The sequence below is a fragment of the Pituophis catenifer genome, unplaced genomic scaffold, assembly GCF_029215685.1.
Source record: "Pituophis catenifer annectens isolate HBS135680 unplaced genomic scaffold, rPitCat1.0.hap2 SCAF_13, whole genome shotgun sequence".
Taxonomy (NCBI): Eukaryota; Metazoa; Chordata; class Lepidosauria; order Squamata; family Colubridae; genus Pituophis; species Pituophis catenifer.
In genome coordinates, this window is record NW_027256893.1 from 8,170,214 (window position 1) to 8,194,027 (window position 23,814).

The 23,814-nt window shown below is 43.3% G+C and overlaps 1 protein-coding gene across 1 annotated transcript in view; it reads right to left on the reverse strand.

Moving 5' to 3' along the window:
• CMIP (c-Maf inducing protein) overlaps positions 1-23,814 on the reverse strand; it is a 190,213-nt gene that overhangs the window by 45,223 nt on the left and 121,176 nt on the right. The gene's annotated exons all lie outside the window — the stretch shown is intronic.

The window sequence follows — 23,814 nt, forward strand, 5'->3', positions numbered from 1 at the left end:
AATAAATAAATAAATAAATAAATAAATAAATAAATAAATAAATAAATAAATACATACATACATACATACATACATACATACATACATACATACATACATACTAAGTCTGTAAATGATTCGACCTGCTGAGTAACCATTTCAAACTATCAATGGTTGCAAAGGTATTTTTCTATCCGTTTTTCCTTCTGCTTTCTGTCTTTCTAGATCAGGGGTCAGCAACCTGCGGCTCTGGAGCCGCCTGTGGCTCTTTCACCCCTCTGCTGCGGCTCTCTGTCGCTCAAAATGTGTGTCACAAGCGCCAATGTGTGACATCTGCCGGCACACGATTTATTGAGCTTTTCAACCCCCGGTAGACCAACCATGGATAAATCCAATTCAGAAGAAAACAGAACGTTTAATTCAACTACATAGGCTAGTTTTGTGGCCGCTCAAGAAATAGTTAGGCACGGGAAGAGTTTTGTGGTTCCTGGTGTTTTCTTTTCTGTGGGAAACGAGTCCAAATGGCTCTTTGAGTGTTTAAGGTTGCAGACCCCTGTTCTAGATTATGAGTTTGGGGACAATGTTGCCTTCTCCTGATATTAAATTGTAAGCATTTCATTGAAACAAACAACTATATACACAAGTACTTGGGAACATGTCTTTTAGTTTATCAAATATACAAAAACTGTGGAGCAGGTCTACTAAATTTACCCATAACACTGAAGGTCAAATATACATGCCAATGTCTGTCCGTCCGTCCATCTACCTACCTATCATCTCCACCGAAAACATATCAAAAGTCTGCACAACAAACAACCAAACAAACAACCACAACAACCAACCAGCTATTAGAACCAGTGAGAGCTTTTATCACCCTTCTCCAGCGTGATCCAGCTATGTTGGTCTACAACTTCTATAACTCTCACCTGACTTCTTTATGCTGACTTTATCACACTGACTGGATGTTACCGACTGAGGAAAACCTGGTTTATGGCTTTATTTTATTTTTTTTATTTTTTCAGAATGGCTGAATTCCAGGAGAAAGCAACAGGTCTCTAGAAAATCCCACAAGATTTCAGGAAAAATCCCACAAGATTCCCAGTGCCACAAGACAAAGGACACTGGCAACAATTATCAGTAGAAGATGTCTTATTTTCAGAAAGCTTTGGAGCTGGGTGGAGATGGAGATTATAACTACAACAGGATCCACCTTCTTCATTTTTTTCTCCATCTCGGTTTCTGACAAGGACAGAATTGAATTCTAGGGATTTTAATGCAAAGTTCTCATATGGGTTCCATGGTGGCGAGTCAAATGGTTTAAGATAAGCCAATGCAGAAAAGCCCAATGTGAAAGAAAAGGAACTTCAGATCACTCAGACACCAAACAGTTATTTAAAATTTACAGAAATGTCCAGAATTTATCAGTTCGTTTCTCAACTACCATTTTCAGCAAGATCATCTTCAGATGTTCCTCATGCACCCTTCTCATCTGCCTATCATTCCATCAACCATTTTCAACTGGCCTCAAGGTCCTCAATAAGACTTTGAAGGACATATTGATCATTGCTCCTATTTTTATGGATCGCTTTTTCAAATACCAAAGTACCTAAATACACACAACACCTAAAAATAAATAAAACAGAACAACATAAGACGTATCCAGCAAAACGAACTATGTTCAATAACGTTTTGAAAACCCAGTTTTCGACATGGAAGATTGCCGGACACTAAAATCTTTAAAAAAAAATGATACCTCAACCAATCTTCAAAGGATGGTCTTCACAAAGAGATGGTTTTTAAGTTCTTCGATACCACTTTTGCACAAGGTTATTTAGAATGAAATCATTTGAATGGCAATTGCACCCAAGCCACCCACAAGGAGATCCAATGCAAAGCACACAGCAAAAAGCACAACACACTTTTCTGATATTTTTTTTTTAAATAAAAGCAAATGTTTTCAAGTCAAAGAAGACTAAGTATTTTTTTTTGCCTGGTTGAAGAAGTTTAAGAGGAAAAAAATGTGTCTCTCTTGGTTTTTTTTTTTTAGTTCATTCAAATAAAGATTGGACAGCAGCGGAGAGACGCAAAAGAAGTTGAAAACAAACATGGAACAGATGTCAACAAGCTACAGTAATTCAAATACCACTTCCCCCCATCTCATTCCCCACCATTAATTTACTCCCACCTCAGACTCCTCGTGCAAAGTCAGCCTCTAGTGTAACGTAACGGAAGAATCTTGTTAGAAAAACAGCTAGGGTTGGTTGACGCCAGTCACTCAAGAGGCTCTCAGAATAACAACAATGTCAAGAATTTCTTCTTCTTCTTCTTCTTCTTCTTCTTCTTCTTCTTCTTCTTCTTCTTCTTCTTCTTCTTCTTCTTCTTCTTCTTCCTCCCCTTCTTCCTCCCCTTCTTCTCCTCCTTCCACTCTTTCTTCTCCTTCTTCTTCCACCGCTCCTTCTTCTCCTCGACCTTCACTAAGGATCTATAACTACAGACTTTGAACTATATACTTTTTTTTCCCATGAAAAAAAATATATGCGATTGCTACTATCTGAAGAAGGGAGCTGGAGAGTACGGAACAAATTGTCTGCCACTAAAAGATGGGCCAGGAAAGATTAGAGTAGATGTCTGGAAGATACGCTGTATTTTGAAATCGATCTTCTTCAGAGTTAATTTCTCTTTGGCCTCAGTGGAAAAAAACAAAAACAACTCACCAGAATCTGTCCCTCTCTCTCTCTGTCTTCCCCACTTCTTCTACTGGCAGCTCTTGGAGCCAGAAGGATTTAAACCTGTTTGCATGGTGCACTAACTGTTATCTTCAGGAAATGTTACTGTAAATATTACAGCCCAGCCCAGGAAGGGGCTGGGAAGATACTAATAAACCTCCAGAGATAAACTGTGGCATACCTTTGATTTGTTCCTGGATGTGAACACAAAAAGACCTGGCTTGCTCAATGCAGTGAAACAGCCATTTGAGGGAGGGAGGGAGGATGGGAGAAAGGAAGGAGAGAGAACGGAAAGAAGGAGAGAGGGAGGAAAGAAGGAGGGAGGGAGGGAGGGTGGAAGAAATGAGGGAGGGAGTAAGTAAGTAAGTAGGGAAGGATTTAAGGAGGGAGGGAAGGAGGGAAGGAAGGAAGGCAGGCAGGCAGGAAAGAATCAATCAATCAATCAATCTACCCAGTGCAAATCTAGGTATCATATCTATTCTGTTCGTATTATGCAGAAAATGAGATTGAAAGTAATGAAGAGTGATGATGATGATGATAAATGAAGAGAAGGAAAAACCTGGAAACTTATTTTGCTCAATGACCAGCAAAATAAGACACAGTTGGCTATAATAAAGCATCCATGCAGCTATGAATACAGTATATAAATACAGAATTAATAGCATCAAATCTGTAACATCAACAAGACTAACCTAAGAAGAATATGTTATCCTAATCATCAGAAACTACCGTGTTTCCCCGAAAATAAGACCCTGTCTTATATTTTTTTGAACCCTGAAATAAGCGCTTGGCCTTATTGCCATGCGCTCAAAAGCCCGATTGGGCTCATTATCGGGGGGTGTCTTATTTTGGGGAAAACAGGGTAGATTTATGCTGAGATGTAACAAAAACAGTAAGATTAGAGTGTGAATGCTTTGCTGCAGTTAAAAATGACTAACTGATAAACTAAAATACAGAATTCTAAAACAACCGATGGGTATAAAAAAAAACCTAGCTATTCGGCTCTTGCAAAACAACCATACAATTCTCCCCTTAATCAGTAACATTCGGAAAGACTACATCAATCCTATCAAAAAAGCAAATACCACAGTACAAAATATATCCGGATGGCCTGAGTAATTTGCTATTTATGGTGTCAAAGAGTGTGCACAAATATCGTGACAAAAGAAATGATGTGAAAAAGATAATTAAGCCATGCTTTCATTGTTCCATATGGGCAAAACAAAGCATTACAAGAGTTTTCTTACACTTTCCTACCAAGGGAACTATAGGGAAATAATGAATCATAGAATCATAGCACTGAAGGCACCTTGGAGGTCTTCTAGTTTAAACCCCTGCCCAAGGCAGAGATCGTATAACATCCTGGACAAATCGTTTTCCAATTTTTTTTTTTCTTGAAAATCTCCAGCTATAGAACACCCATAACTCTGAGAGGCAAGTTGTTCTATTGATTGATTGCTCTCACTTAAATTTCTCCTTCGTTCCCAGGTAGGAACTCTCTAGATTGAGCTTCCACCCATTGCTTCTTGTCCTGCCCTCTGGTGCTTTTGGAGAACAAGTCAATCTCTTCTTCCCTGTGACAGCTCCTCAAGTACCAGTAGAAAGCCAGCATGTTGTCCCTAATCCTATTTTTCATTGTTGTTGTTTGTTGTTAGTTGCGAAGTCGTGTCCAACCCATCACGATCCCCATGGACAACGTTCCTCCAGGCCTTCCTGTCCTCTACCATCCCCTGGAGTCCATTTAAGTTCACGCCTACTGCTTCAGTGACTCCATCCAGCCACCTCGTTCTCTGTCGTCCCTTTCTTCTTTTGCCCTCAATCGTTCCCTGCATTAGGCTTTTCTTCAGTGAGTCCTTCCTTCTCATTAGGTGGCCAAAGCATTTGAGTTTCATCTTCAGGATCTGGCCTTTTAAAGAGCAGTCAGGGTTGATCTCCTCTAGGACTGACCGGTTGGATCGCCTTGCAGACCAAGGGACTCACAGGAGTCTTCTCCAGCATCATAGTTCAAAGGCCTCAATTCTTTGGCGCTCAGCCTTTCTTATGGTCCAACTTTCACAGCATACATACCAGGGGTCTCCAAACTTGGCAAATTTAAGCCTGGGGGACTTCAACGAAAGTTGAAGCTTTGCTTTGCTGGCTGAGGAATTCTGGGAGTTGAAGTCCTCCAGGCTTAAAGTTGCCAAGGTTGGAGACCCCTGAGGCATACAGGGCCTAGTTCCCTTAACTGTTCATTGTGGGCCTTAGCCTCCAGCCCCCTTATCATCTTTGTTGCTCTTCTCTGCAGTCTTTCAAGGTGTGGGAAGTATCTCCCCACCCCGTCCCGAAGAATGAAATATTTTGAGGAAAACTAAAAAGGTAAGGTGTTATATTTCCTCAAAGGGAGAACTTAAACCAGCCCCAGTCTCCCTGCCCCCAAGCAGAAACTGAGGAGGCCAGCTTTTAGACATGCAGATTTGGTAATCCATTCAGGACAGGATATTTTGAAACAAAGGCAGAATAGTAGGATTAGAACCAGCAGCCCCTCACCCAAGGTTCAAGACAGGACGAAAGCCATTAGCCACAATAGGAATTGCAATACCCTTTCAGAACACAAGTCCCTTCATTGCATCATCCCCCAGATGATGCAATGCAAACAGAGCAGTGCAAACAATAAGGCAGAGGTTGACCAGATTAGTTCAGACAAGCACCTAGAATTTGCATTTCCTCTTTTGCCTATAGAGCCAGCTATGACCCCTACATGACCCCCACAGGTATCTGACAACAGCCAATAGAATATTAAAGGACATGTTTCTTGCACAGGAACAGGAAGCTCAAATACAAAGCCCAAAGAAAGTATAAAAACCCACCCACTCTCAACTCCATTTTGTCAGCTGCCCAGAATTACATGTGATTCTGTTTCATCAATAAAACCCTCTTTCCAATCAGCCTCCATGTTTCCAGTGTCTTTTCTCTCAGCCTGGAATGGAACCAGATGGATATTTCTTCCAACAAACGGTTTCAGCATATTTTCTTATACGTCCCTATCAAGGCAGCTGCAAGCATAATAATAAATGATGCTAACGTCACAACACGTCTATATTTGGGAACTTCTACCTGTTTCAGGTATTTTTGGCTGGGCAAATATGAAAGAGCTAAGCTCCCTGGTTGGGTTTGGGTTTTCTGGTTTTCTCTGCCTTTTCTTCCTGAGAATAGCTACAGTGATTTAACTTTTATAGGATAAAGCTTTTTCATTTACTGATAAAACTGACTAAAAGAGAACAGGGGAATTAAGACCACTAGGGCAAAAAACTCTTTTTAAGCAATAATTTAGGGTACTGCATCATGTCATCCCATCAATTTTGAGTCCAGCAGCTTCCAAGTTGGAGAAGAACACAGGATACACATTGTAGTATCTGGAAGATACTGTATGTCTCAAAAACACTAAGACTCCGTCAACAAAGTGTATTTATGGGTCCTATCTCTACACTGTACACTGTACTCAGATTTTAGTAATAAATAATTGAATTGCAACTGGAATATTTTTTATTCTTTTTTTTTATTATTCGTATTTCTATGCTGCCCACTCTCCGAGGACTCTGGGCGGCTTACACCAAAGACAGTATACTAAATAGCATATTGCCCCCCAACAATCTGTGTCCTCATTTTACCCACCTTGGAAGGATGGAAGGCTGAGTCAACCTTGAGCCGGTGAGATTTGATCCGCTGATCTGCTGAACTAGCAGTCAGCTGAAGTAGCTGCAGTACTGCACTCTAACCACTGCGCCTTTATATAATATATAATGAACTTGTTGGTGCTCTCTGAAGATGTTACTTAAGCCAGGTAATAAAATGTCTGCATGAAAACAACCAAGCTCAGAGAGAATCAGAATCAGAATTGAGCTGGAAGGAACCTTGGAGGTCATCTAACCCAACCCCCTGCTCAAGCAGGAGAACCTATACCAGTGATGGCTAACCTTTTTTGCTGTCTCATGCCAAAAGTGGGGGGAGTATAGGGGGGTCACGTGTGTGCGTGCCCACACCCATAATTCAATGCACACACACCCTGCACATGTGCGCGCGACACCCTCCCCTGCGCGACCCCTGCTTTTGGCACGATGTCAGCATTTCAACCTGCGTTTACTTTAGTGCTGACATAAGAAGGAGAGGTGAAGGAGTCTGGAAAGGGATGTTTGACTTTTCACCTACTTATTTTCCCTGGAGATAATGTCCCTTAGGAGATGGGATGGGAGGGGGGAATTCCTTTGAGCTGGAGCGGTAGATTAGGGGTAGAATGACTTGGAAGATGGCCAATGAGTGCAGGGGAGTGGGGAACGGAAAGGGAGGGTTTTGGGTCTGGAAGTCAGTGTTGGCTTCGATGGAGTCGGGTGTAGAATGTCGTGCCTAATAAATAGGAGTTTTCCTTGAAAGATTTTGTTTGAAATGCAATTTATTTGAGACGACCTCGAAGCCTGACACACGCAATGGCCTGGTGGGCCCGGTAGGCCTGTTTTTCACCCTCCCCAGGCTCCAGAGGCTTTCTTGGAGCATGGGGAGGGCGAAAACAGCCTCTCCCGCCCTGGAGGCCCTCCAGAGGCCAGAAACAGCCTGTTTCCTGACTTCCGGTGAGGCCCAGAAGGCCCGCAAATCAGCTGGCTGGTGCGCACATGCACACTGGGACTGAGCTAGGGCAACGCTCGTGTGCCCACCAATATGGCTCTGCGTGCCACCTGTGGCACGCGTGGCATAGGTTTGCCATCACGGACCTATACAATCTCATACAAGTGACTGTCTAGTCTCGTCTTTAAAATCTTCAGGAATGAAGCACTCACAACTTCTGAAGTTAAGCTATTCCCACTGGTTGTCCTCACCGTTAGGAAGCTTCTCCTTAATTCCAGGTTGCTTCTCTCCTGGATTAGTTTCCATCCATTGTTTCTTTGTCCTATGCTCTGGTGCTTTGGAAAATAAATTGATTCCCTCCTCTTTGTGGCAGCCTCTCAAATACTGGAATAATGCTATCATATGTCCCCCTAAGTCCTTCTTTTCTCTAGATTAGCCAAACCCAAATCCTGCAACCGTTCTTCATGTTTTAGTCTCCAGGCCTTTAATCATCTTAGTTGCTCCTCTTTGCACTTTTTCCAAAGTCTCAACATCTTTTTAACAATGTGGTGACCAAAACTGGATGCAATATTCCAGGTGTGGCCTTACTAAGGCTTTATAAAGTGGAACTAATACTTCACGTGATTTTGATTCTTTGCCTCTTTTATACATATGAAGAACAGTTACAGGAACTGGGCATGGCTAGTCTAGTGAAGAGAAGGACCAGGGAAGACAGGATAGCCGTCTTCCAATATTTGAGGGGCTGCCAAGGCACCTTTGAAGGCCAGACAAGGAATAATGGATGGAAACTGATCAAGGAGAGATTCAACCTGGAAATAAGGAGAAATTTTCTGACAGTGAGAACAATCAACCCATGGAACAGAAGTTGCCTTCGGAAGTTGTAGGAGCTTCATCACTGGAGGCTTTCAAGAAGAGATTGGACTGCCATTTGTCAGAAATGGTGTAGGGTCTCCTGTTTGGGCGGGAGGTTGGACTAGATGACCTACAAGATCCCTTATTATTACTCTAATTACAGAGTAATTAACTCTGTTAATTACAACCAAGGTATAAACAGAGACAGTATCCACAGTTCAACCCTGAGCTACTGTCAGGCACAAAGGATCAGGACCATATGTTAATGCCTGTCTCGTTTTGAAGAGACTCTGGGCTGATTACAGCATAAACTGTTATGTTGCAAATCAGATTTATTGCTGTGGTCTATGTACAAGAATCTAGTCAACTGAAGTTCAGTACTAAGGGTTGCACCAGATTAGGATCTAGGGCAGTGATGACTAACCTTTTCCGGACCAAGTGCCCAAAGTGTGTGTGCATGCAAATGCGCATGTGCGCACCTGAACCCCCCCAAATGTAATGTGCGCAAGGCCCCCATGCATGTGGCCCCGCATATGCATGTGCCCAGCTCCTCAGGCAGCGCATGCGCACATGGCCCCCACGCACGCGTCCCACCCCCTCACACATGCACAGCAGAATCATGATGACCAGCCGGCAGGAGGCACACACGCATGCACGGCGAAGCTGAACTGGGGTGACGGCTAGCGTGCCCACAGAGGGTGCTACATGCCACCTGTGGCACGCATGCCATAGTTTTCCCATCACAGGTCTAGAGAATTCAGGAGAAGTTGGACTTGGACCATTTGTGGGAATGCAACGACTCTAAGCTGAAGACATGCTTAACTCCACCTCCTCCAGCTTTGCCTGCTCTTCTCCTGCAGCTACAGATACTCTCTTATATTGGAATATATAATGTTCCCTGAGATTTTTTTTTAAAAAAGGTTTGAACAGTCAAACTTGATCTTTCTGCAAATTATACAGAGTATATTATAAGTCTGCATTCTAACTTTCTGTAGAAAGTAAATATTATCCACAAGTACTTACATGGTTTGACCTGGTGTAGCTCATGCCCCTTTCAGTTTAAGGATTTTAGAGCACTTTGCAAAATTGGTATGTTTGTCCTAATTGATCTCAAGTACTTTCTCTGAGCAGAATTCCACAAGGGATTGCAAGGTCCTCCTGAGATCAACCTGCATTAACACCAATATCATTACATCACCCACTTTTAGAGTGTTGAAACATGCTTATGTGCCAACTGTGGTGATGATCTGTCAATTAAAGATAAAGGTTTTCCCTCTCCAGTCGTGTCCGAGTTTAAGGAGAGGTGCTTATCTCCGTTTCTTGGCTGAGGGAGCCAGTGTTGTCTGAAGACAATTTCCATGGTCATGTGGCCAGCATGACTTTATGCCGAGGTGCATGGAATGCTGAAGGAGTACCTATTTATCTACTCACATTTACATGCTTTAGAACTGCTAGGTGGGCAGGAGATGGAGCAAGTAACCGGAACTCATCCCATCACATGCTGCTCGGGTCTCAAACCCCAACTGTGAGTTTTCGAACTGGCATGCTCAGTGTCTTTCTTTAACTGGTGAGCCATCATGCCCACTACCCTGTCAATTAAGGGGTTTATATACCGTGTTTCCCCAAAATAAGCCCTCCCTCAAAAAGAAGCCCTCCCCCTAAAAATAAGCCCTCCCCAAAAACATTTAAACCCATCCGCAGCCGGTCCCTGCCATTTCCTCTGGTTAGGGTTAGGGAGACAGAGCTGGAAATCAGATAAGACGGCAAGAGTATCCCCGTCTTGCTCCAACCCAAAATAAGACCTCCCCAAAAATAAGGCCAAGCGCTTATTTTGGGGTTCAAAAAAATACAAGACAGGGTCTTATTTTCAGGGAAACACGGTAATCATTGAACAATATAATGTAACCCAGTCTAACTCCTTTACTTATCACGATTTTTGTAATATAATGGCTCTCAACCACACTTTTAATTTCAAATCATCATGGAGTGTTTAGCAAAACTAAAAGCAAATATCTATCAGTAGAAGATTCCTCCAGCTTGTGCCATAAATCTATTCCTGGAAGTTGAGCGAAAGGGCGATATTTAGCCATCAGAACTGAGCTACCATTGAAAAAACTATATTCCCCATGAGCAATTCTACTCTTCTTTAAAGCCACCAAGTGGGTGGTCATTCTTTCTACCTGGGTTATTGTAGGAGAAGAGCAGGATCAGCTGGAAGGTAAGGTTAAACGTGTCATCAGTATGGAATCATTGTGTTGCCACAAGAGGCGCAAGTCCAGCTCCCATGAATTCCGTTGACTCTCATCTAGCACAGTGGTGAAATCTGAACTGGTTTACTACCGGTTCACTGGCAGCACATGCGTGCTGCATGCCAAATGCATGCTGCATGTGCAGTGCACACCAAACACACGCTGAACACGTGCATGCATCGTATGCACCAAAAGGAGGCTTGGGAAGGTAAGCAGAACAGCGAGGGGAGGGGAAATCAGCTGTGCCGCACAATTTAGTTTCGCTAGAAGCAGGATTTCCGGCTTTCTAGCAAAGCTAAACCGCGCGGCACAACTGATCATCGGAAATACTGGTTCAGAGGAACCGGTAGCTTTTTTAAACTACTGGTTCACCCGAACCGGTAGTTTTTATCACTACCAGTTCTCCTGAACCGGGACAAACCGGTAGCATTTCACCCCTGCTTCAACTCCCAGAATTGCTCAGCCAGCTTTGCTTGCTGAGGAACTCTGGGAGTTGAAGTCCTCCAGGCTTAAAGTTGCCTGTTTCAGAGGATGAAAAAAGCAAAACCAAAACAAACACAAGACACAGGGGGAAAGAAAGAGCTTTTCAGGTTTTCACTCATGTTGTACAGTACCAAAATAAACACAGTTGGACTGGATTCCCATAGAGACAGGAATAATCACTTTTTCCTTGGTGGTTTCGGGTTAGCTGGACAGCTGTCAGCTTAAAACATTTGTGAAATGTGGCACAGTTCCACCCCCCACCCCCGAATCGGTTCTTGCAAAATCGATCTAAAGATGGGCTGAAACTGAGGGTAACTGTCAGCCTTCCCAGGTAGTTTAGACAAGAAACAGACCCAATGAGCTAATTGTAAAATATTGTAAAGCTACGAAAAGCAGAATCCTGCAAGTCTGAAAGTACAAATCCTCGGTCGTCACTTTTCACAGCCTAATAAATTAGGGAGGATCAGTGGTGAAATCTGAACCGGTTTGCTGGCTGCGCATGCGCGCCACACGCCAAATGTGTGCTGCTTGCGCATGTGCAGGGCGCTCCAAAAGAAGGCTTAGGAAGGTAAGTAGAACAGCGGAGGGGGATCAGTTGTGCCGCGCAATTTAGCTTCACTAGAAAGCAGGATTTCCTGCTTTCTAGCAAAGCTAAATCGTGCGGCACGGCTGATCATTGGAAATACTGGTTCAGAGGAACCGGTAGCTTTTTTTTTTTAATCACTACCAGTTTGCCCGAACCAGAGTGAACCGACAGCATTTCACCCCTGATCTAGCACCAATCTGGCCTTGAACATTAGGTGACAATTCCTGTATAGAGGGTGCAATAATAAATTCCACGGGATTTACCTTTCAAATAAAGAAGTGTACCATGGTCCTTCTAAACTAATTCTAGCGACATGACACTGATAAAACTTCTCAGCCTTTTATTCATCATGTATGCTAATTTTCATGGCCTTTCTTATCATCACCTGACCCCGGGATACTGCAATCATCCTAAATATGAGTCAGTTGCCAAGCACCTGAATTTTGACCACACGACCACTGCTGCAATGGTCGTAAGTGTGAAAAATGGTCGTAAGTCACTTTTTTCCAGTGCTGTTGTAACTTCGAACAGCCAGTAAATGATATGTTGTAAGTTAAAGACTACCTGTACTATTGATAACATGGTATGTAGACCTAGCAGGGGTAAAATGCTCCTGGTTCGGACCGGATCGCTCGATCCGGTAGCAATGGAGGCGGGTGGTTCGGAGAACTGGTAGCAAAAATACCTGCAAACCCCCCCCCCCCCATGCCTAGTGAGCCGTGTGATCATCGGAGGCTTTTTTTTCTCTTAAATGCCTCTGATGATCCAAGCTGACTGGTTTTTTTTAAAAAAGCCTCTGCCGATCAGGCAACTCAGCTTGTATCGTCAGAGGCTTTTAAAAGAAAAAAAGCCTCTGCTGATCAGGCAACTCAACTGGGATCATCAGAGCTTTTTGAAAGCATTTTTTTTACAACCTCTTTGCCATAGAAAAAATGGTTTTAAAAAGATATATATATTAAAAAAATTGGCCACACCCACCCAGTTAAATTACCCCACACACACACACACCAAGCCACACCCACAGAACCGGTAGTAACAGATTTTAGATTTCACCACTGAGACCTAGTCATCGGTTGAGGCAGCAGGATTAAAGCCGAATAAATCAGGCATGTCTAAACACTGTACATAAACTAGAAATGACGCATGGTTGTTTTCCCTTCCTTCCCAACCTCTCATGCCAAGGCATGAGCCCCAGTCACTAGAGGATTTCATGACATCAGCAAAACTTGGTCGTGATCTCAGCCCAGTGGGTTGGGACTGGAAAGGCACGCAAATGGAAATAACACTCGCCACTGTGGGATTTGCACTGAATCAACCATATCTTTCCCAAAGGAGACCCATTATCTGTTTAGCTGGGTTTTAAATTCCTATTTCTGACCCCAAAATCTTCTTTCCACTGGTACTCTCCCATTTCACCCTCCCGGACACATTTCACCTGTGTATGGTTTGCCAATTGCACAGTGGCAGATAGGACTGCGCTGCAGGGCAGGGGTCTCCAACCTTGGCAACTTTAAGCCTGGTGGACTTCAACTCCCAGGAGCTGAAGTCCTCCAGGCTTAAAGTTGCCAAGGTTGGAGACCCCTGCTCCAGAGGGTTAAGGTCATTGCCCAGAGGATCACTGGTTACCCCCTCCCTTCTTTGGAAGAGCTTTATAGCTCCCCAAGTTCACCGAAGAGACTCCAGCATTTTTTCCATGATTTAAATATAGACATCTAAAAAGATCTTCTTTTTGGTTGGCAAAATCTTTGTCTACCCCAGTGGTCAGCAACCTACGGCTCTGGAGCCACATGTGGCTCTTTCATCCCTCTGCTGCGGCTTCCTGTCGCTGGTTGGCTCCACAATTGATAGGGCTTTCAATTAGGACAGGTAGAGGAAAAAGGATGCCGTGCTAGGAGGAAACTCTATGGTGGGGGAACCGGACTTCCGGTTGGCTCCAGAATTGAATGGGGGGCTTCCGGTTAGGACCTTTGTGGCTCTTTGAGTGTTTAAGGTTGCCGACCCCTAATCTACCCTAACTTTCCAACCATGATAGGATTTCGGCTTAGACCAATTTCCTGACAGTGAATTGTTTGGGGGTTGTGGGGTTTTTTTTGCAGATGTGCTAAGTGTCAGCATCCCAGCACTGACATTGGAAATTCAGTTTATTTGGAAATTCATTTATTTTGAGATAGCATCGAAACCTGACACTGAGGCTAAAAACATGTTTCAACTTTTCAGAGAATGCATCTGGCAGAAAAGTGCTGATTTATTATGGCGCTCAAAAGATCAAACTCCGGCAACGGGAGGACATGCCAAGAAATCTCCATGATGCGTTCCTTCTCAAATTGCTTCATCTCTTCTTTCCTGGAAAGATTTGTAACTGGACCATTTGGTCTTCTAAAGCTCAAACTGGGAACCTCATGAGATCTTTTCAATTTAAACAGGAACCAGGAGATCTTCCAAAAAAAAAAGACTGCATGTATCAACTACTGATTTTTTTGACATTTAATCCACATGGTGTAGTTCTTATACTTTTCGTTCAGACTCTAGCACTTATCCTGTCCTGAACCCAGTTCAACTGGGAGAAGCTATCAGTGGTGGAACTCAATTTTTTTTTTAACTACTGGTTCTGTGGGCGTGGTAGGAGAAAGATACTGCAAAATCCCCATTCCCATCCCACTCCAGATGGAGGATAGTGCAAAATCCCCATTCCCTCCCCACTCCAGGTGAAGGATATTGCAAAATCCCCATTCCCACCCCACTCTGGGATCAGCCAGAGGCGATATTTGCCGGTTCTCCAAACTACTCAAAATTTCCGCTACCAGTTCTCCAGAACCTGTCAGAAGCTGCTGAATAGCACCCCTGAGCTAAATTCATTTAATGACCGCATAATTCACACAACAACCGCAGTTTGATTCGCCTGACAACCATGGCCAAAAAAAAAAGTTGCAAAACTGGAAGTGGCTCATTTAACGACTGCCTTGCTTAACAACAGAAATAATGCTCCCAATTGTGGTTATAAGTGAAGGACTAGCTATATAAATACAGCCAGTGTAGAAAAGCATCCAGCTGGATTCCTGAAACAGTTCAGATAGAATTCCCCAAATTTCTGCTGCAACTTTCATTTCCTTCTGGCCAAGTTTCCTTGTTCAGATCCTGGCTTTATGACAAAAAATACCAGCTCTCTTATATCAATATTGGTTCCATTTCCCCCCCCCATTACAATTACATTATCTACTTTATTTTATGGGCTTTAATTTTGTTTTTAATAGAAGTTGACTCTTTGGAATTTTGCTGAGTGTTTCCAGGAAAAAAACAGCCATGGCAGGCAATTATCTTTAAAAAGTGTATTAAATATTTGAAGTAAAAGAGGAGATGAAAACAACTTACTCGACATTGATTATTATTTTGATACGTGCCTCTGCACAAAAGGCACTTATTCACACATTTCCAGTTTGTTGTAATGTTAACTAATTTTTTTTTAAAAGGGGGATTCAAATCGCAGAGACCTATCTGTGATATTTACTTTCATTTTTTTTTTTTAAATTTGATTTATATGCCACCCTTCTCCGGAGACTCAGGGCGGCTTACAATGTGCTCAGCAATAGCCTTCATCCTTTTTGTATATTTATACAAAGTCAAGCTTATTGCCCCCACAACTGGGTCCTCAATTTACCTACCTTAGAAAGGATGGAAGGCTGAGTCAACCTTGAGCCTTGGTGAGATTCGAACCCTGCAGTAATTGCAGGCAGCTGGTCTTAATAACCAGCTTAATAACAGGGTGCCTTAAACCCCTGTACTACCAAGTTAGCGTTCAACGTTTTTCTACGAATCTGTCATCTCCTGTGCTGAGCCTTGATTTACTCTATACCGACAATCACATTTTTTTCCCCTAATATCATTTCCAAGTTCAATGTTTATACAACTATTTGTTTAGAGAAGTTACAATGGCACTTTTGATTGGTCCTTGCTCCTACAACCGTCACTGCGTTCCCAAGTTTATATGAGCAAAATGAGGATGCTTGGCAACTGGCATATATTTATAATAGTTGCAGCATCTTGAAGTCATGTGATCATTATCTGCAACCATCCCCAGCAGTGGAAGAAAAATTCTCTTAATGACACATGTTTACTTAACAGCTGCAGTGATTCGCTCAACAAGCACAGCAAAAATCAGGCATGATTCACTTAACAACTGACTTCCTTACTCACAGGAATTCTAACTTAACAACTGAAGCAGGGGTGAAATGCTCCCGGTTCGGATCGGATCGCCTGATCTGGTAGCGATGGCGGTGGGTGGTTCGGGGAACCGGTAACAAAAAAATCCCTCCCCACCCCCATGCACAGCTGAGCCGCGCAATCATCAGAGGCTTTTTATTTTATTTTTAAAAGCATTTTTTCTACAACCTCTTCGGCCGAAAAAATGCTTTTTTTTTTTTTTTTAAAAAAAGCAGCCTCTGCCGATCAGGCAAGTCAGCTGAGATCGTCAGAGGCTTTAAAAAAAAAGAAAAGCCTCTGCCGATCAGGCAAGTCAGCTGGGATTGTCAGAGGCTTTTAAAAGCATTTTTTTACAACCTCTTTGGCCAAAGAAGTTGTAGAAAAAATGGTTTTAAAAGTTAAAAAAAAATAGTTTGCCACGCCCACTCAGTCATATTACCCCCCAAGCCACACCCACAGAACAAATTTTACATTTCACCACTGAAGTGATTCACTTAACACCTGTGGCAAGAAAGACTGTAAAATGGCCCAAAATTTACTGCCCCTCCCCCGTGCATGCGCGCATGGCCCCCTGCATATGCCCCTCCTCCGTGCATGCGTGGCAGAGACCCGAAGACCAGTTAGTAGGTGGGAGATGCGCACGCGTGCGCAGCAGGGCTGAACTGTGGCGACGGCACGCGTGCCATAGGTTCGCCATCCCGGGTATATAGAGTCTTCTTCTTGAACAGGGACAGGGTCGGACTAGATGACCTTCAAGGCCCCTTCCAATTCTGTTACTCTGTGTTCTATCTGAATGATTTTGACTTGTACATCAGAGGAAGAAGTGTGTGTGTGTGTGTGTGTGTGTGTGTGTGTGTGTGTGTCACAAAACATCCTCTTTGCAAAGAAATTAGGCCTGATCAGCCAGTTGCCCAGGTAACCAGCCTCCAGTCTCAACTGCAAGCCCGACAAAGGTACCACAAAACATGAAACGCATGTGCCCATCGCTGCACACACACGTGTCAAACCATGATTGAGAGCAGGAAAAACAACAACAACAACAACAACAACAACAACAATGTGATTCTCCAAAGCAGAGTCCCGGCACAAATCCCTAAAGCTCTCCCACCTCAAATCAGCTGAACGGCGGCACTGTCCCCTTTGCAGAGAAGCTGGCTCTTTTCTTTTAATTTTCAGAGCGATTTCTAATTTCAACCGCGGCTGATTTCCCCGTCCTGAGCTACCCGTGTTTTGCAAATCGGATTAAAAGGAATGCAGATTTCTCTTTGTGGGGAGGGGGGGTTAACGCTTCAGCTGCAGCCACCATCTTTCCTAGTCCCTCCCTGCAATTCCCTTCTGACGGGAAAAGCTCTCCCCAACACCGGAAAAGATTTTCTTCCTTTCTTCCTTTCTTTCTTCCTTTCTTTTTTTTTTTTTAAAAGAAATCTGTTCACCTACCTATTCTGCTCCCCCTCCTCTGGAAAAAAAATATATTTGCTATATTCTGCTGGTGGTTTTAGCCTCGCTTCGCCATAAATGGAATGGACAGTTCGCCTCCGTCTTACTTCCCTGTCGTCAGCAAACAGCAAGCGAGCGGCAGGCTGGAGAAAAGGGGGGTTTTTTTCGGAATAAGAGCTGCTGTCGCTGCTCCTCCAGGATGTTTGGGCGACGGGTGAGACACCCAACTGCAGATGTGCTTCCTAACAGCCCTTTCTGGAGAAGCTGGGGGTTGGGTAGGGTGCAAGGAAAAAAAAAAGCAAACAAGCTTTGCTTTTCTCCGCCGGCCGCTACAATTTCTCCATTTCATCCATCATGACTGATTGCAGCCTGGAATGAAGGAGAAACTTCCTAACAGGGAGGACAATTAAACTTGTTTTCAGAAATTGTGGGGGCTTCATCACGGGTGGTTTTTAAGAAGAGACTGGACCGTCATTTGTCTGAAATGGTACAGGGCAGCGATGGCGAACGTTTCCACGCGAAGGTTGCGTGGAAATGTCGTGCACGGGTTCTAGCACGCATGTGCACGCAACAATCAGGTGGCCGGCACGCATGTGCTCACCGGTTTTGGGCCCTGCTGCACGCACAAAGGACAGCTGATCATTGCATGCGCATGTGCGCCAGAAACCCAGAGGACAAACAGGCAAGGCTGTGAGTGCCAGGCGACAAGCCTTTGTGTGCCACTTTGGGCACGCGTGCCATAGGTTCGCCATCACAGGTCTAGGGTCCCCTGCTTGATTAGGAGCATTAATTAGGGCATCTTTCGGAAACTTCACACAAGGGGCTGGACTAGAAGACCTCCAAGGTCCCTTCTGGCTCTACTCTGAATGTATTTGTGCTAGCAAAGAGCATTATGGTTTGCCCAAACAGATCTTGATTTACTGATAGGCAGACGAACGACTAAATTGCAGCTTTTGTTCTTTTTTATAACTGTTTATAGTTTATTAAATTTCTATACCGCTCTTCTCCCGGAGGATTCAGGGCGGTGTACAGCCATATTAAAACACATAGATATACAAAATTTAAAACCAATTAGAATCGAATATATATAAAAATTTGGCCCACAAATTAAAACACATATACACCCATTATAAAATTCGTATTAGGCCAGCCCGGCTTGCTGGAACAGAAGGTCTTCAAAGCGCAGCGAAAGGTACGCAGGTCGGGGTTAAGACGGACTTCTAGGGGCAGCTCATTCCAGAGGGCTGGTGCCCCCACAGAGAAGGCCCTCCCCATGGGTGTCGCCAGTCGGCACTGTTTGGCCGACGGTACCCTGAGGAGCCCCTCTCTGTGGGAGCGTATTGGCCGGTGGGAGGCTGTTGGTGGCAGAAGGCGGTCTCGTAAATACCCCGGTCCTAAGCCATGGAGCGCTTTAAAGGTGGTGACCAACACCTTGAATCGCACCCGGAAGACCACCGGAAGCCAGTGCAGCTCGCGCAGGAGGTTTGGGGGTTTGGGAACAGCTGCTCAGTTGCTAAAGTTCAGAGGTGGCATATTGGTTTTTTGGAATCACATTTTTCGTGGTATTTGGTTAATAAAAGGGTCTATTTATGCATGGGTGGGTTTATTTTTGAGTATACCCTTTTCCCCGAAAATAAAACATCCCCAGATGATAAGCCCAATCAGGCTTTTGAGCGCATGCGCTAAAAGAAGCCTCCCCCTGAAAATAAGCCCTCCCCGAAAATATTTAAATGCAGAGCTGGAAATCAGATAAGATGGCAAGAGGAGCCCCGTCTTGCTCCACGCACCCCAAAATAATAAGACCTCCCCGAAAATAAGGCCAAGCGCTTATTTTGGGTTCAAAGAAATATAAGACAGGCTTTGTTATTCATCTTTTCCTTATTTATCTCTTCACATCTATTTATATTAAAGTTTCATCCTTCATTCTTTCATTGTTCTGTGTTTCAATGTACACTTCTAGTATCAATCACAATCATTTAAACATATAGAGTACATCTATTCATGTTATCCAATCATCCAATATGCAAATACGGCACATCTTTGAGGGTTTTTTCCAGTGGCAAAATCCATTTTTTTTTTACTACCGGTTCTGTGGTTGTGGCTTGGTGGGTGTGGTGTGGCTTGGTGGGCGTGGCAGGGGAAGGATACTGCAAAATCCCCATTCCTTCCCCACTCCTGGGGGAAGGATATTGCAATTCCCACCCCACTGTGGGACCAGTAGAGGTGGTATTTGCCGGTTCTCCAAACTACTCAAAATTTCCGCTACCAGTTCTCCAGAACCTGTCAGAACCTGTTGGATTTCATCCGTTTCCTCCCCTCCATTTCAGAAATCCCTGTCACTCTGATAGTTCTCAGTGTCTGAGGAGCATCGTCCCTGATCCCCAACAATCTCCTGCCCATCCCACTCTGTTTGTTAAAAGAAAGTAATTTTAAGCAAAATGCAAAAAGCATGCCGCAAAGAAAATTCGTTTTTCTCCAAATCTTAATTCCTAAAACATTCCACAATCTTGTTATTGTGGGGAAATAGGGGGAGGAAAGAAAATTAGGTTATGTTTACTGTCTTGGCGTTGTTTGTAAAAATAAGAAGGGTTGGATATAAATTTAATAAATATACAACTCGGGACTGCAGGAAGCACAGACAGAGGGAGTGGGGCAAAGAATGGAAGAGAGGAAAAGAATAGACTTGCTAAAAAAAATCACTTAGAACAATACTCTGCAAAGTTGAAGCCCGTTGTAAGCTGTACTACTATCTGCCTAACTCCTACTAAATCAGCCCCATTTACGTCTAACTACCCAAGTTAGGTTAAGGCACCCTGGCACTGTGTGTTTCAGTTGACTTGACCATGTAATAATTCTGAGGCTGACATTTATGGGGTAACAATAAAAATGGATGAATAACGGTTCATCCCTGGCATTCCTTCCCATTAAGTCTTGGTGGATTCATCCAGAGATCAAAGGATCTTGTTGCTGGGAGAAAGCTTCAGAAACATGGATTCTGCCATGACTTGGCAATGTTAAAACACTCAATCAACAATTTTAAGGGCTTATGCGCATGCCAAACTGTTCCATATCTTTTAGGTTATAAATTACAAAATAATGAAATAACAGAGTTGGAAGGGACCTTGGAGGTCTTCTAGTCCAACCCCCTGCCCAGGCAGGAAACCCTACAACACTTCAGACAAATGGTTATCCAACATCTTCTTAAAAATTTCCAGGGTTGGAGCATTCGCAACTTCTGGTGGCAAGTTGTTCCACTGATTAATTGTTCTAACTGTCAGGAAATTTCTCCTTAGTTCTAGGTTGCTTCTCTCCTTGATTAATTTCCACCCATTGCTTCTTGTCCTGCCCTCAGGTGCTTTGGAGAATAGCTTGACTCCCTCTTCTTTGTGGCAGCCCCTGAGATATTGGAACACTGCTATCTTGTCTCCCCAGTCCTTCTTTTCATCAAACTAGACATACCCAGTTCCTGCAACCGTTCTTCATATGTTTTAGCCTCCAGTCCCCCAATCATCTTTGTTGCTCTTCTCTGCACTCAGGTGGCCAGTATGAAATTGTATTATCTGGACATAAGCAAATATTGGCATTCCATGGACTTCTAAATCTATTTTTTCCAACGTCAAGAAAAACAGGCACACCAAAATTACTTTTCATAATTTTATCCAACCTTCAGGAGGTTCCTTTCTCGTTTAGTGCCAGCGGCTGGAAAAGCATATAATTTTCAATGTTCTGGTTCCAGTGGATTGTTTGGGGGAGAAATGAGCCTTGCTCATCTAAGATTATTTTCTTATGCCAACATGACAATTTGCCTCATTTATTTTAGGATAATTTACTTCTAGAACGTGTAGACCATTGTTCAGAAGAGAGCTTTCCGTTGCAATTTAAGTATAAGTAGATTCTATTCTTGCTGGCTTGATTCCTATCTAAGCCTTGGCATGTTGTTTTCTTGGAACCACAATGAAACAGAAACAGAATAACAAAGTTGGAAGGGACCCTGAAGGTCTTCTAGTCCAACCCCTTGCTCAGGAAGGAAACCTTACACCATTTCTGACAAATGGTTGTCCAATCTCTTCTTAAAAATTTCCAGTGTTGGAGCATCCACAATTTCTGGAGGCAACTAGTTCCACTGATTAATTGTTCTCACTGTCAGGAAATTTCTCCTTAGTTCTAGGTTGTTTTATATATGCAAATATTTATATACACAATATATGCAAAGCTCTAACGTTATTACAATTAAAAATAAGGCCTAGAATTGAAAACACAATCAGGTCACTACTGTAGTTTTAAAACAAAACATGAAGACATTCACATAACATTAAAGGCTTGGCACATTGGACAGATAACAAAATCACTCATCAACAGGAAGCATCTGCAGCTGGGGGCCATCACTGAGGAGATTATAGAACATAGAATCATAGGGCTGAAAGGGGACCTAGTCCAACCTCCTGCTCAAGACAGGAGACCTATCCCCAGCCGATTTTTGAAAACCTCCAGTGATGGAGCATCCATAACCGTTGAGAAGCAAGCTATTCCACTGATGAATTTTTCTCAGTGTCAGCAAATTTCTCCTTAATTCTAGGTTGGTTCTCTCCTTGATTGGTTTTCATCCATTACTTCATGCCTTGCCCTCTGGTGCTCTAGAGAATAAGTCAGTCCCCCCTCTTCTCTGTGACAGCCCACCAAGTACTGGAAGAGGCTATTATGTCATCCCAAATCTTTCTCCACTATAAGTTTGATGCACCTCAACATAATGATTTAGCCTCCAGATCTTTAATCGGTTTTTGTTGCTCTTCTCTTCACACTTTCTAGGATCTCAGCATCCTTTTTGTATCATGGTGACCAGAATTGAACACAATATTCTATTTACCCACAATTTACAAATAGTTCTTTTATTGCAGGAATAACAATATTTTTGGTCTATTCAGGGGCTTCAAAAATTTTAACAAGGGGTTCTTTGCCTGGTTGCTGGGTGGACGTGTTCATGGTGGGCGTGGCCTAGTCAGCTTCTTGCACCACGGCCGGGGGGAGGGGCGTTTTTTGTCCTCCCCAAGCTCTGGAGGCTTTTCTTGAGCCTCTGGGAGGTTGGAAATGGGCTCGTTTCCAGCCTTCCCGAACTTCCGGTAGGCCTATTTTTCACCCTTCCTGAGCCTCTACTCACACCCTGCACTAACATGCATTCAAAATGGGCTACGTGGGGACTCCTGGGAGGGGTGGGGTGGGCGAGGCCAGCTGGGAGTGTGATTTGTGGGTTCTCCGAACTGCACAGAATCTTAGCTAGAGGTTCTCCCGAACCCCTGTGAAACCCCAGCAGCCCATCCCTGGGTCTATCCCAAAAAAGATCTCATCCAAAGGAAGAGATTGCTAGCAATATATGCAGGATTTCTGCATGTAGAAAGTGTCAGAAATAGGACAAAATAAAGCAGCTAGGCTTATGATGAATAAATCCTCTAAAGAGATAATTAATTGCCTTAATTCCAACTGCATCCATGGACCAATTTTGCAATGCACAATTCTCCTCCCAATGTTCAAGGGATGTTTCCAACTCTCCACCATTTTCTGAGTAACTCGCTTTTTTAAAGGGAGGAATGAGGCTGTTCAGAAGAACTACAGAGCATAGCCAGAACTTCTGTCATTCCTACGTAGCTGCTATCTTAAGCACCCTTCTCTGGAAATGCTCAACTACCATCCTAAATAAGGATTTATGATGCTGTTATAAAGCCCCACCTCCTGCCAGATTCCCTCCCAGGTAAACAGTTTAACATTAAGCAGACATTCAGATGGAAGAGAGAGAGAAAAATGAAAGAGTCACAAGAAGAAATCCTTGAAAGCAAGGCACAACAGCAGCCTATGGAACATACTGGCTAAAAGAAAAAAAGGAGTATGTATGCATGTACCATGTTTCCCCGAAAATAAGACCCTGTCTTATATTTTTTGAAATAAGGGCTTGGCCTTATTTTTGGGGAGGTCTTATTATTTTGGATAATACGTGGAGCAAGATAGGGGCTCCTCTTGCCATCTTACCTGATTTCCAACTCTGTGTTTAAATATTTTTTTGTTTAAATATTTTCTGGGGGAGGCTTATTTTAGTGCATGCGCTCAAAAGCCCAATTGGGCTAATTATCAGGGGATGTCTTATTTTTGGGGAAACACGGTACATAAATATATTTTCAGAGCAGTGTCATTCACAGAAATAGCTAAGATAGCAAAAGTAAGAGTACTTAGACTTATATACTCCTCCATAATGCTTTACAGCACTCTCTGAGTGGTTTACAAAGTTTCCCCCGACAATCTGGGTCCGCATTTTACCAACCTCGGAAGGAGGGAAGGCTGAGTCAATCTTGAGTCGGTCAGGATCGAACTGCTGGCAGTGGGCAGAGTTTGCCTGCAATACTGCATTCTAACCACTGCGCCCCCCAGTGGTTAGAATGCATTTTAATTTCTACTTTCCCCAAACATCTCACATATAATAAAAACAATTCACTCATTTCTTGGTTCCTTAAACAGAGGACAGCATAGACATTCATCAGGTCTTCTTCTCCCATACTTAACAATCAATTGTTTAGTGACCTCAACTCACCACCACAATTTACAACCAATGGTTGTCCTCGGCTTAGTCCTCAACTTACACGCAATTGTTTAGTGATGGTTCAAAGTTAACAATGGCATTGAAAAAAGTGACTTATGACTGTTTGTCACACTTATGACCATTGCA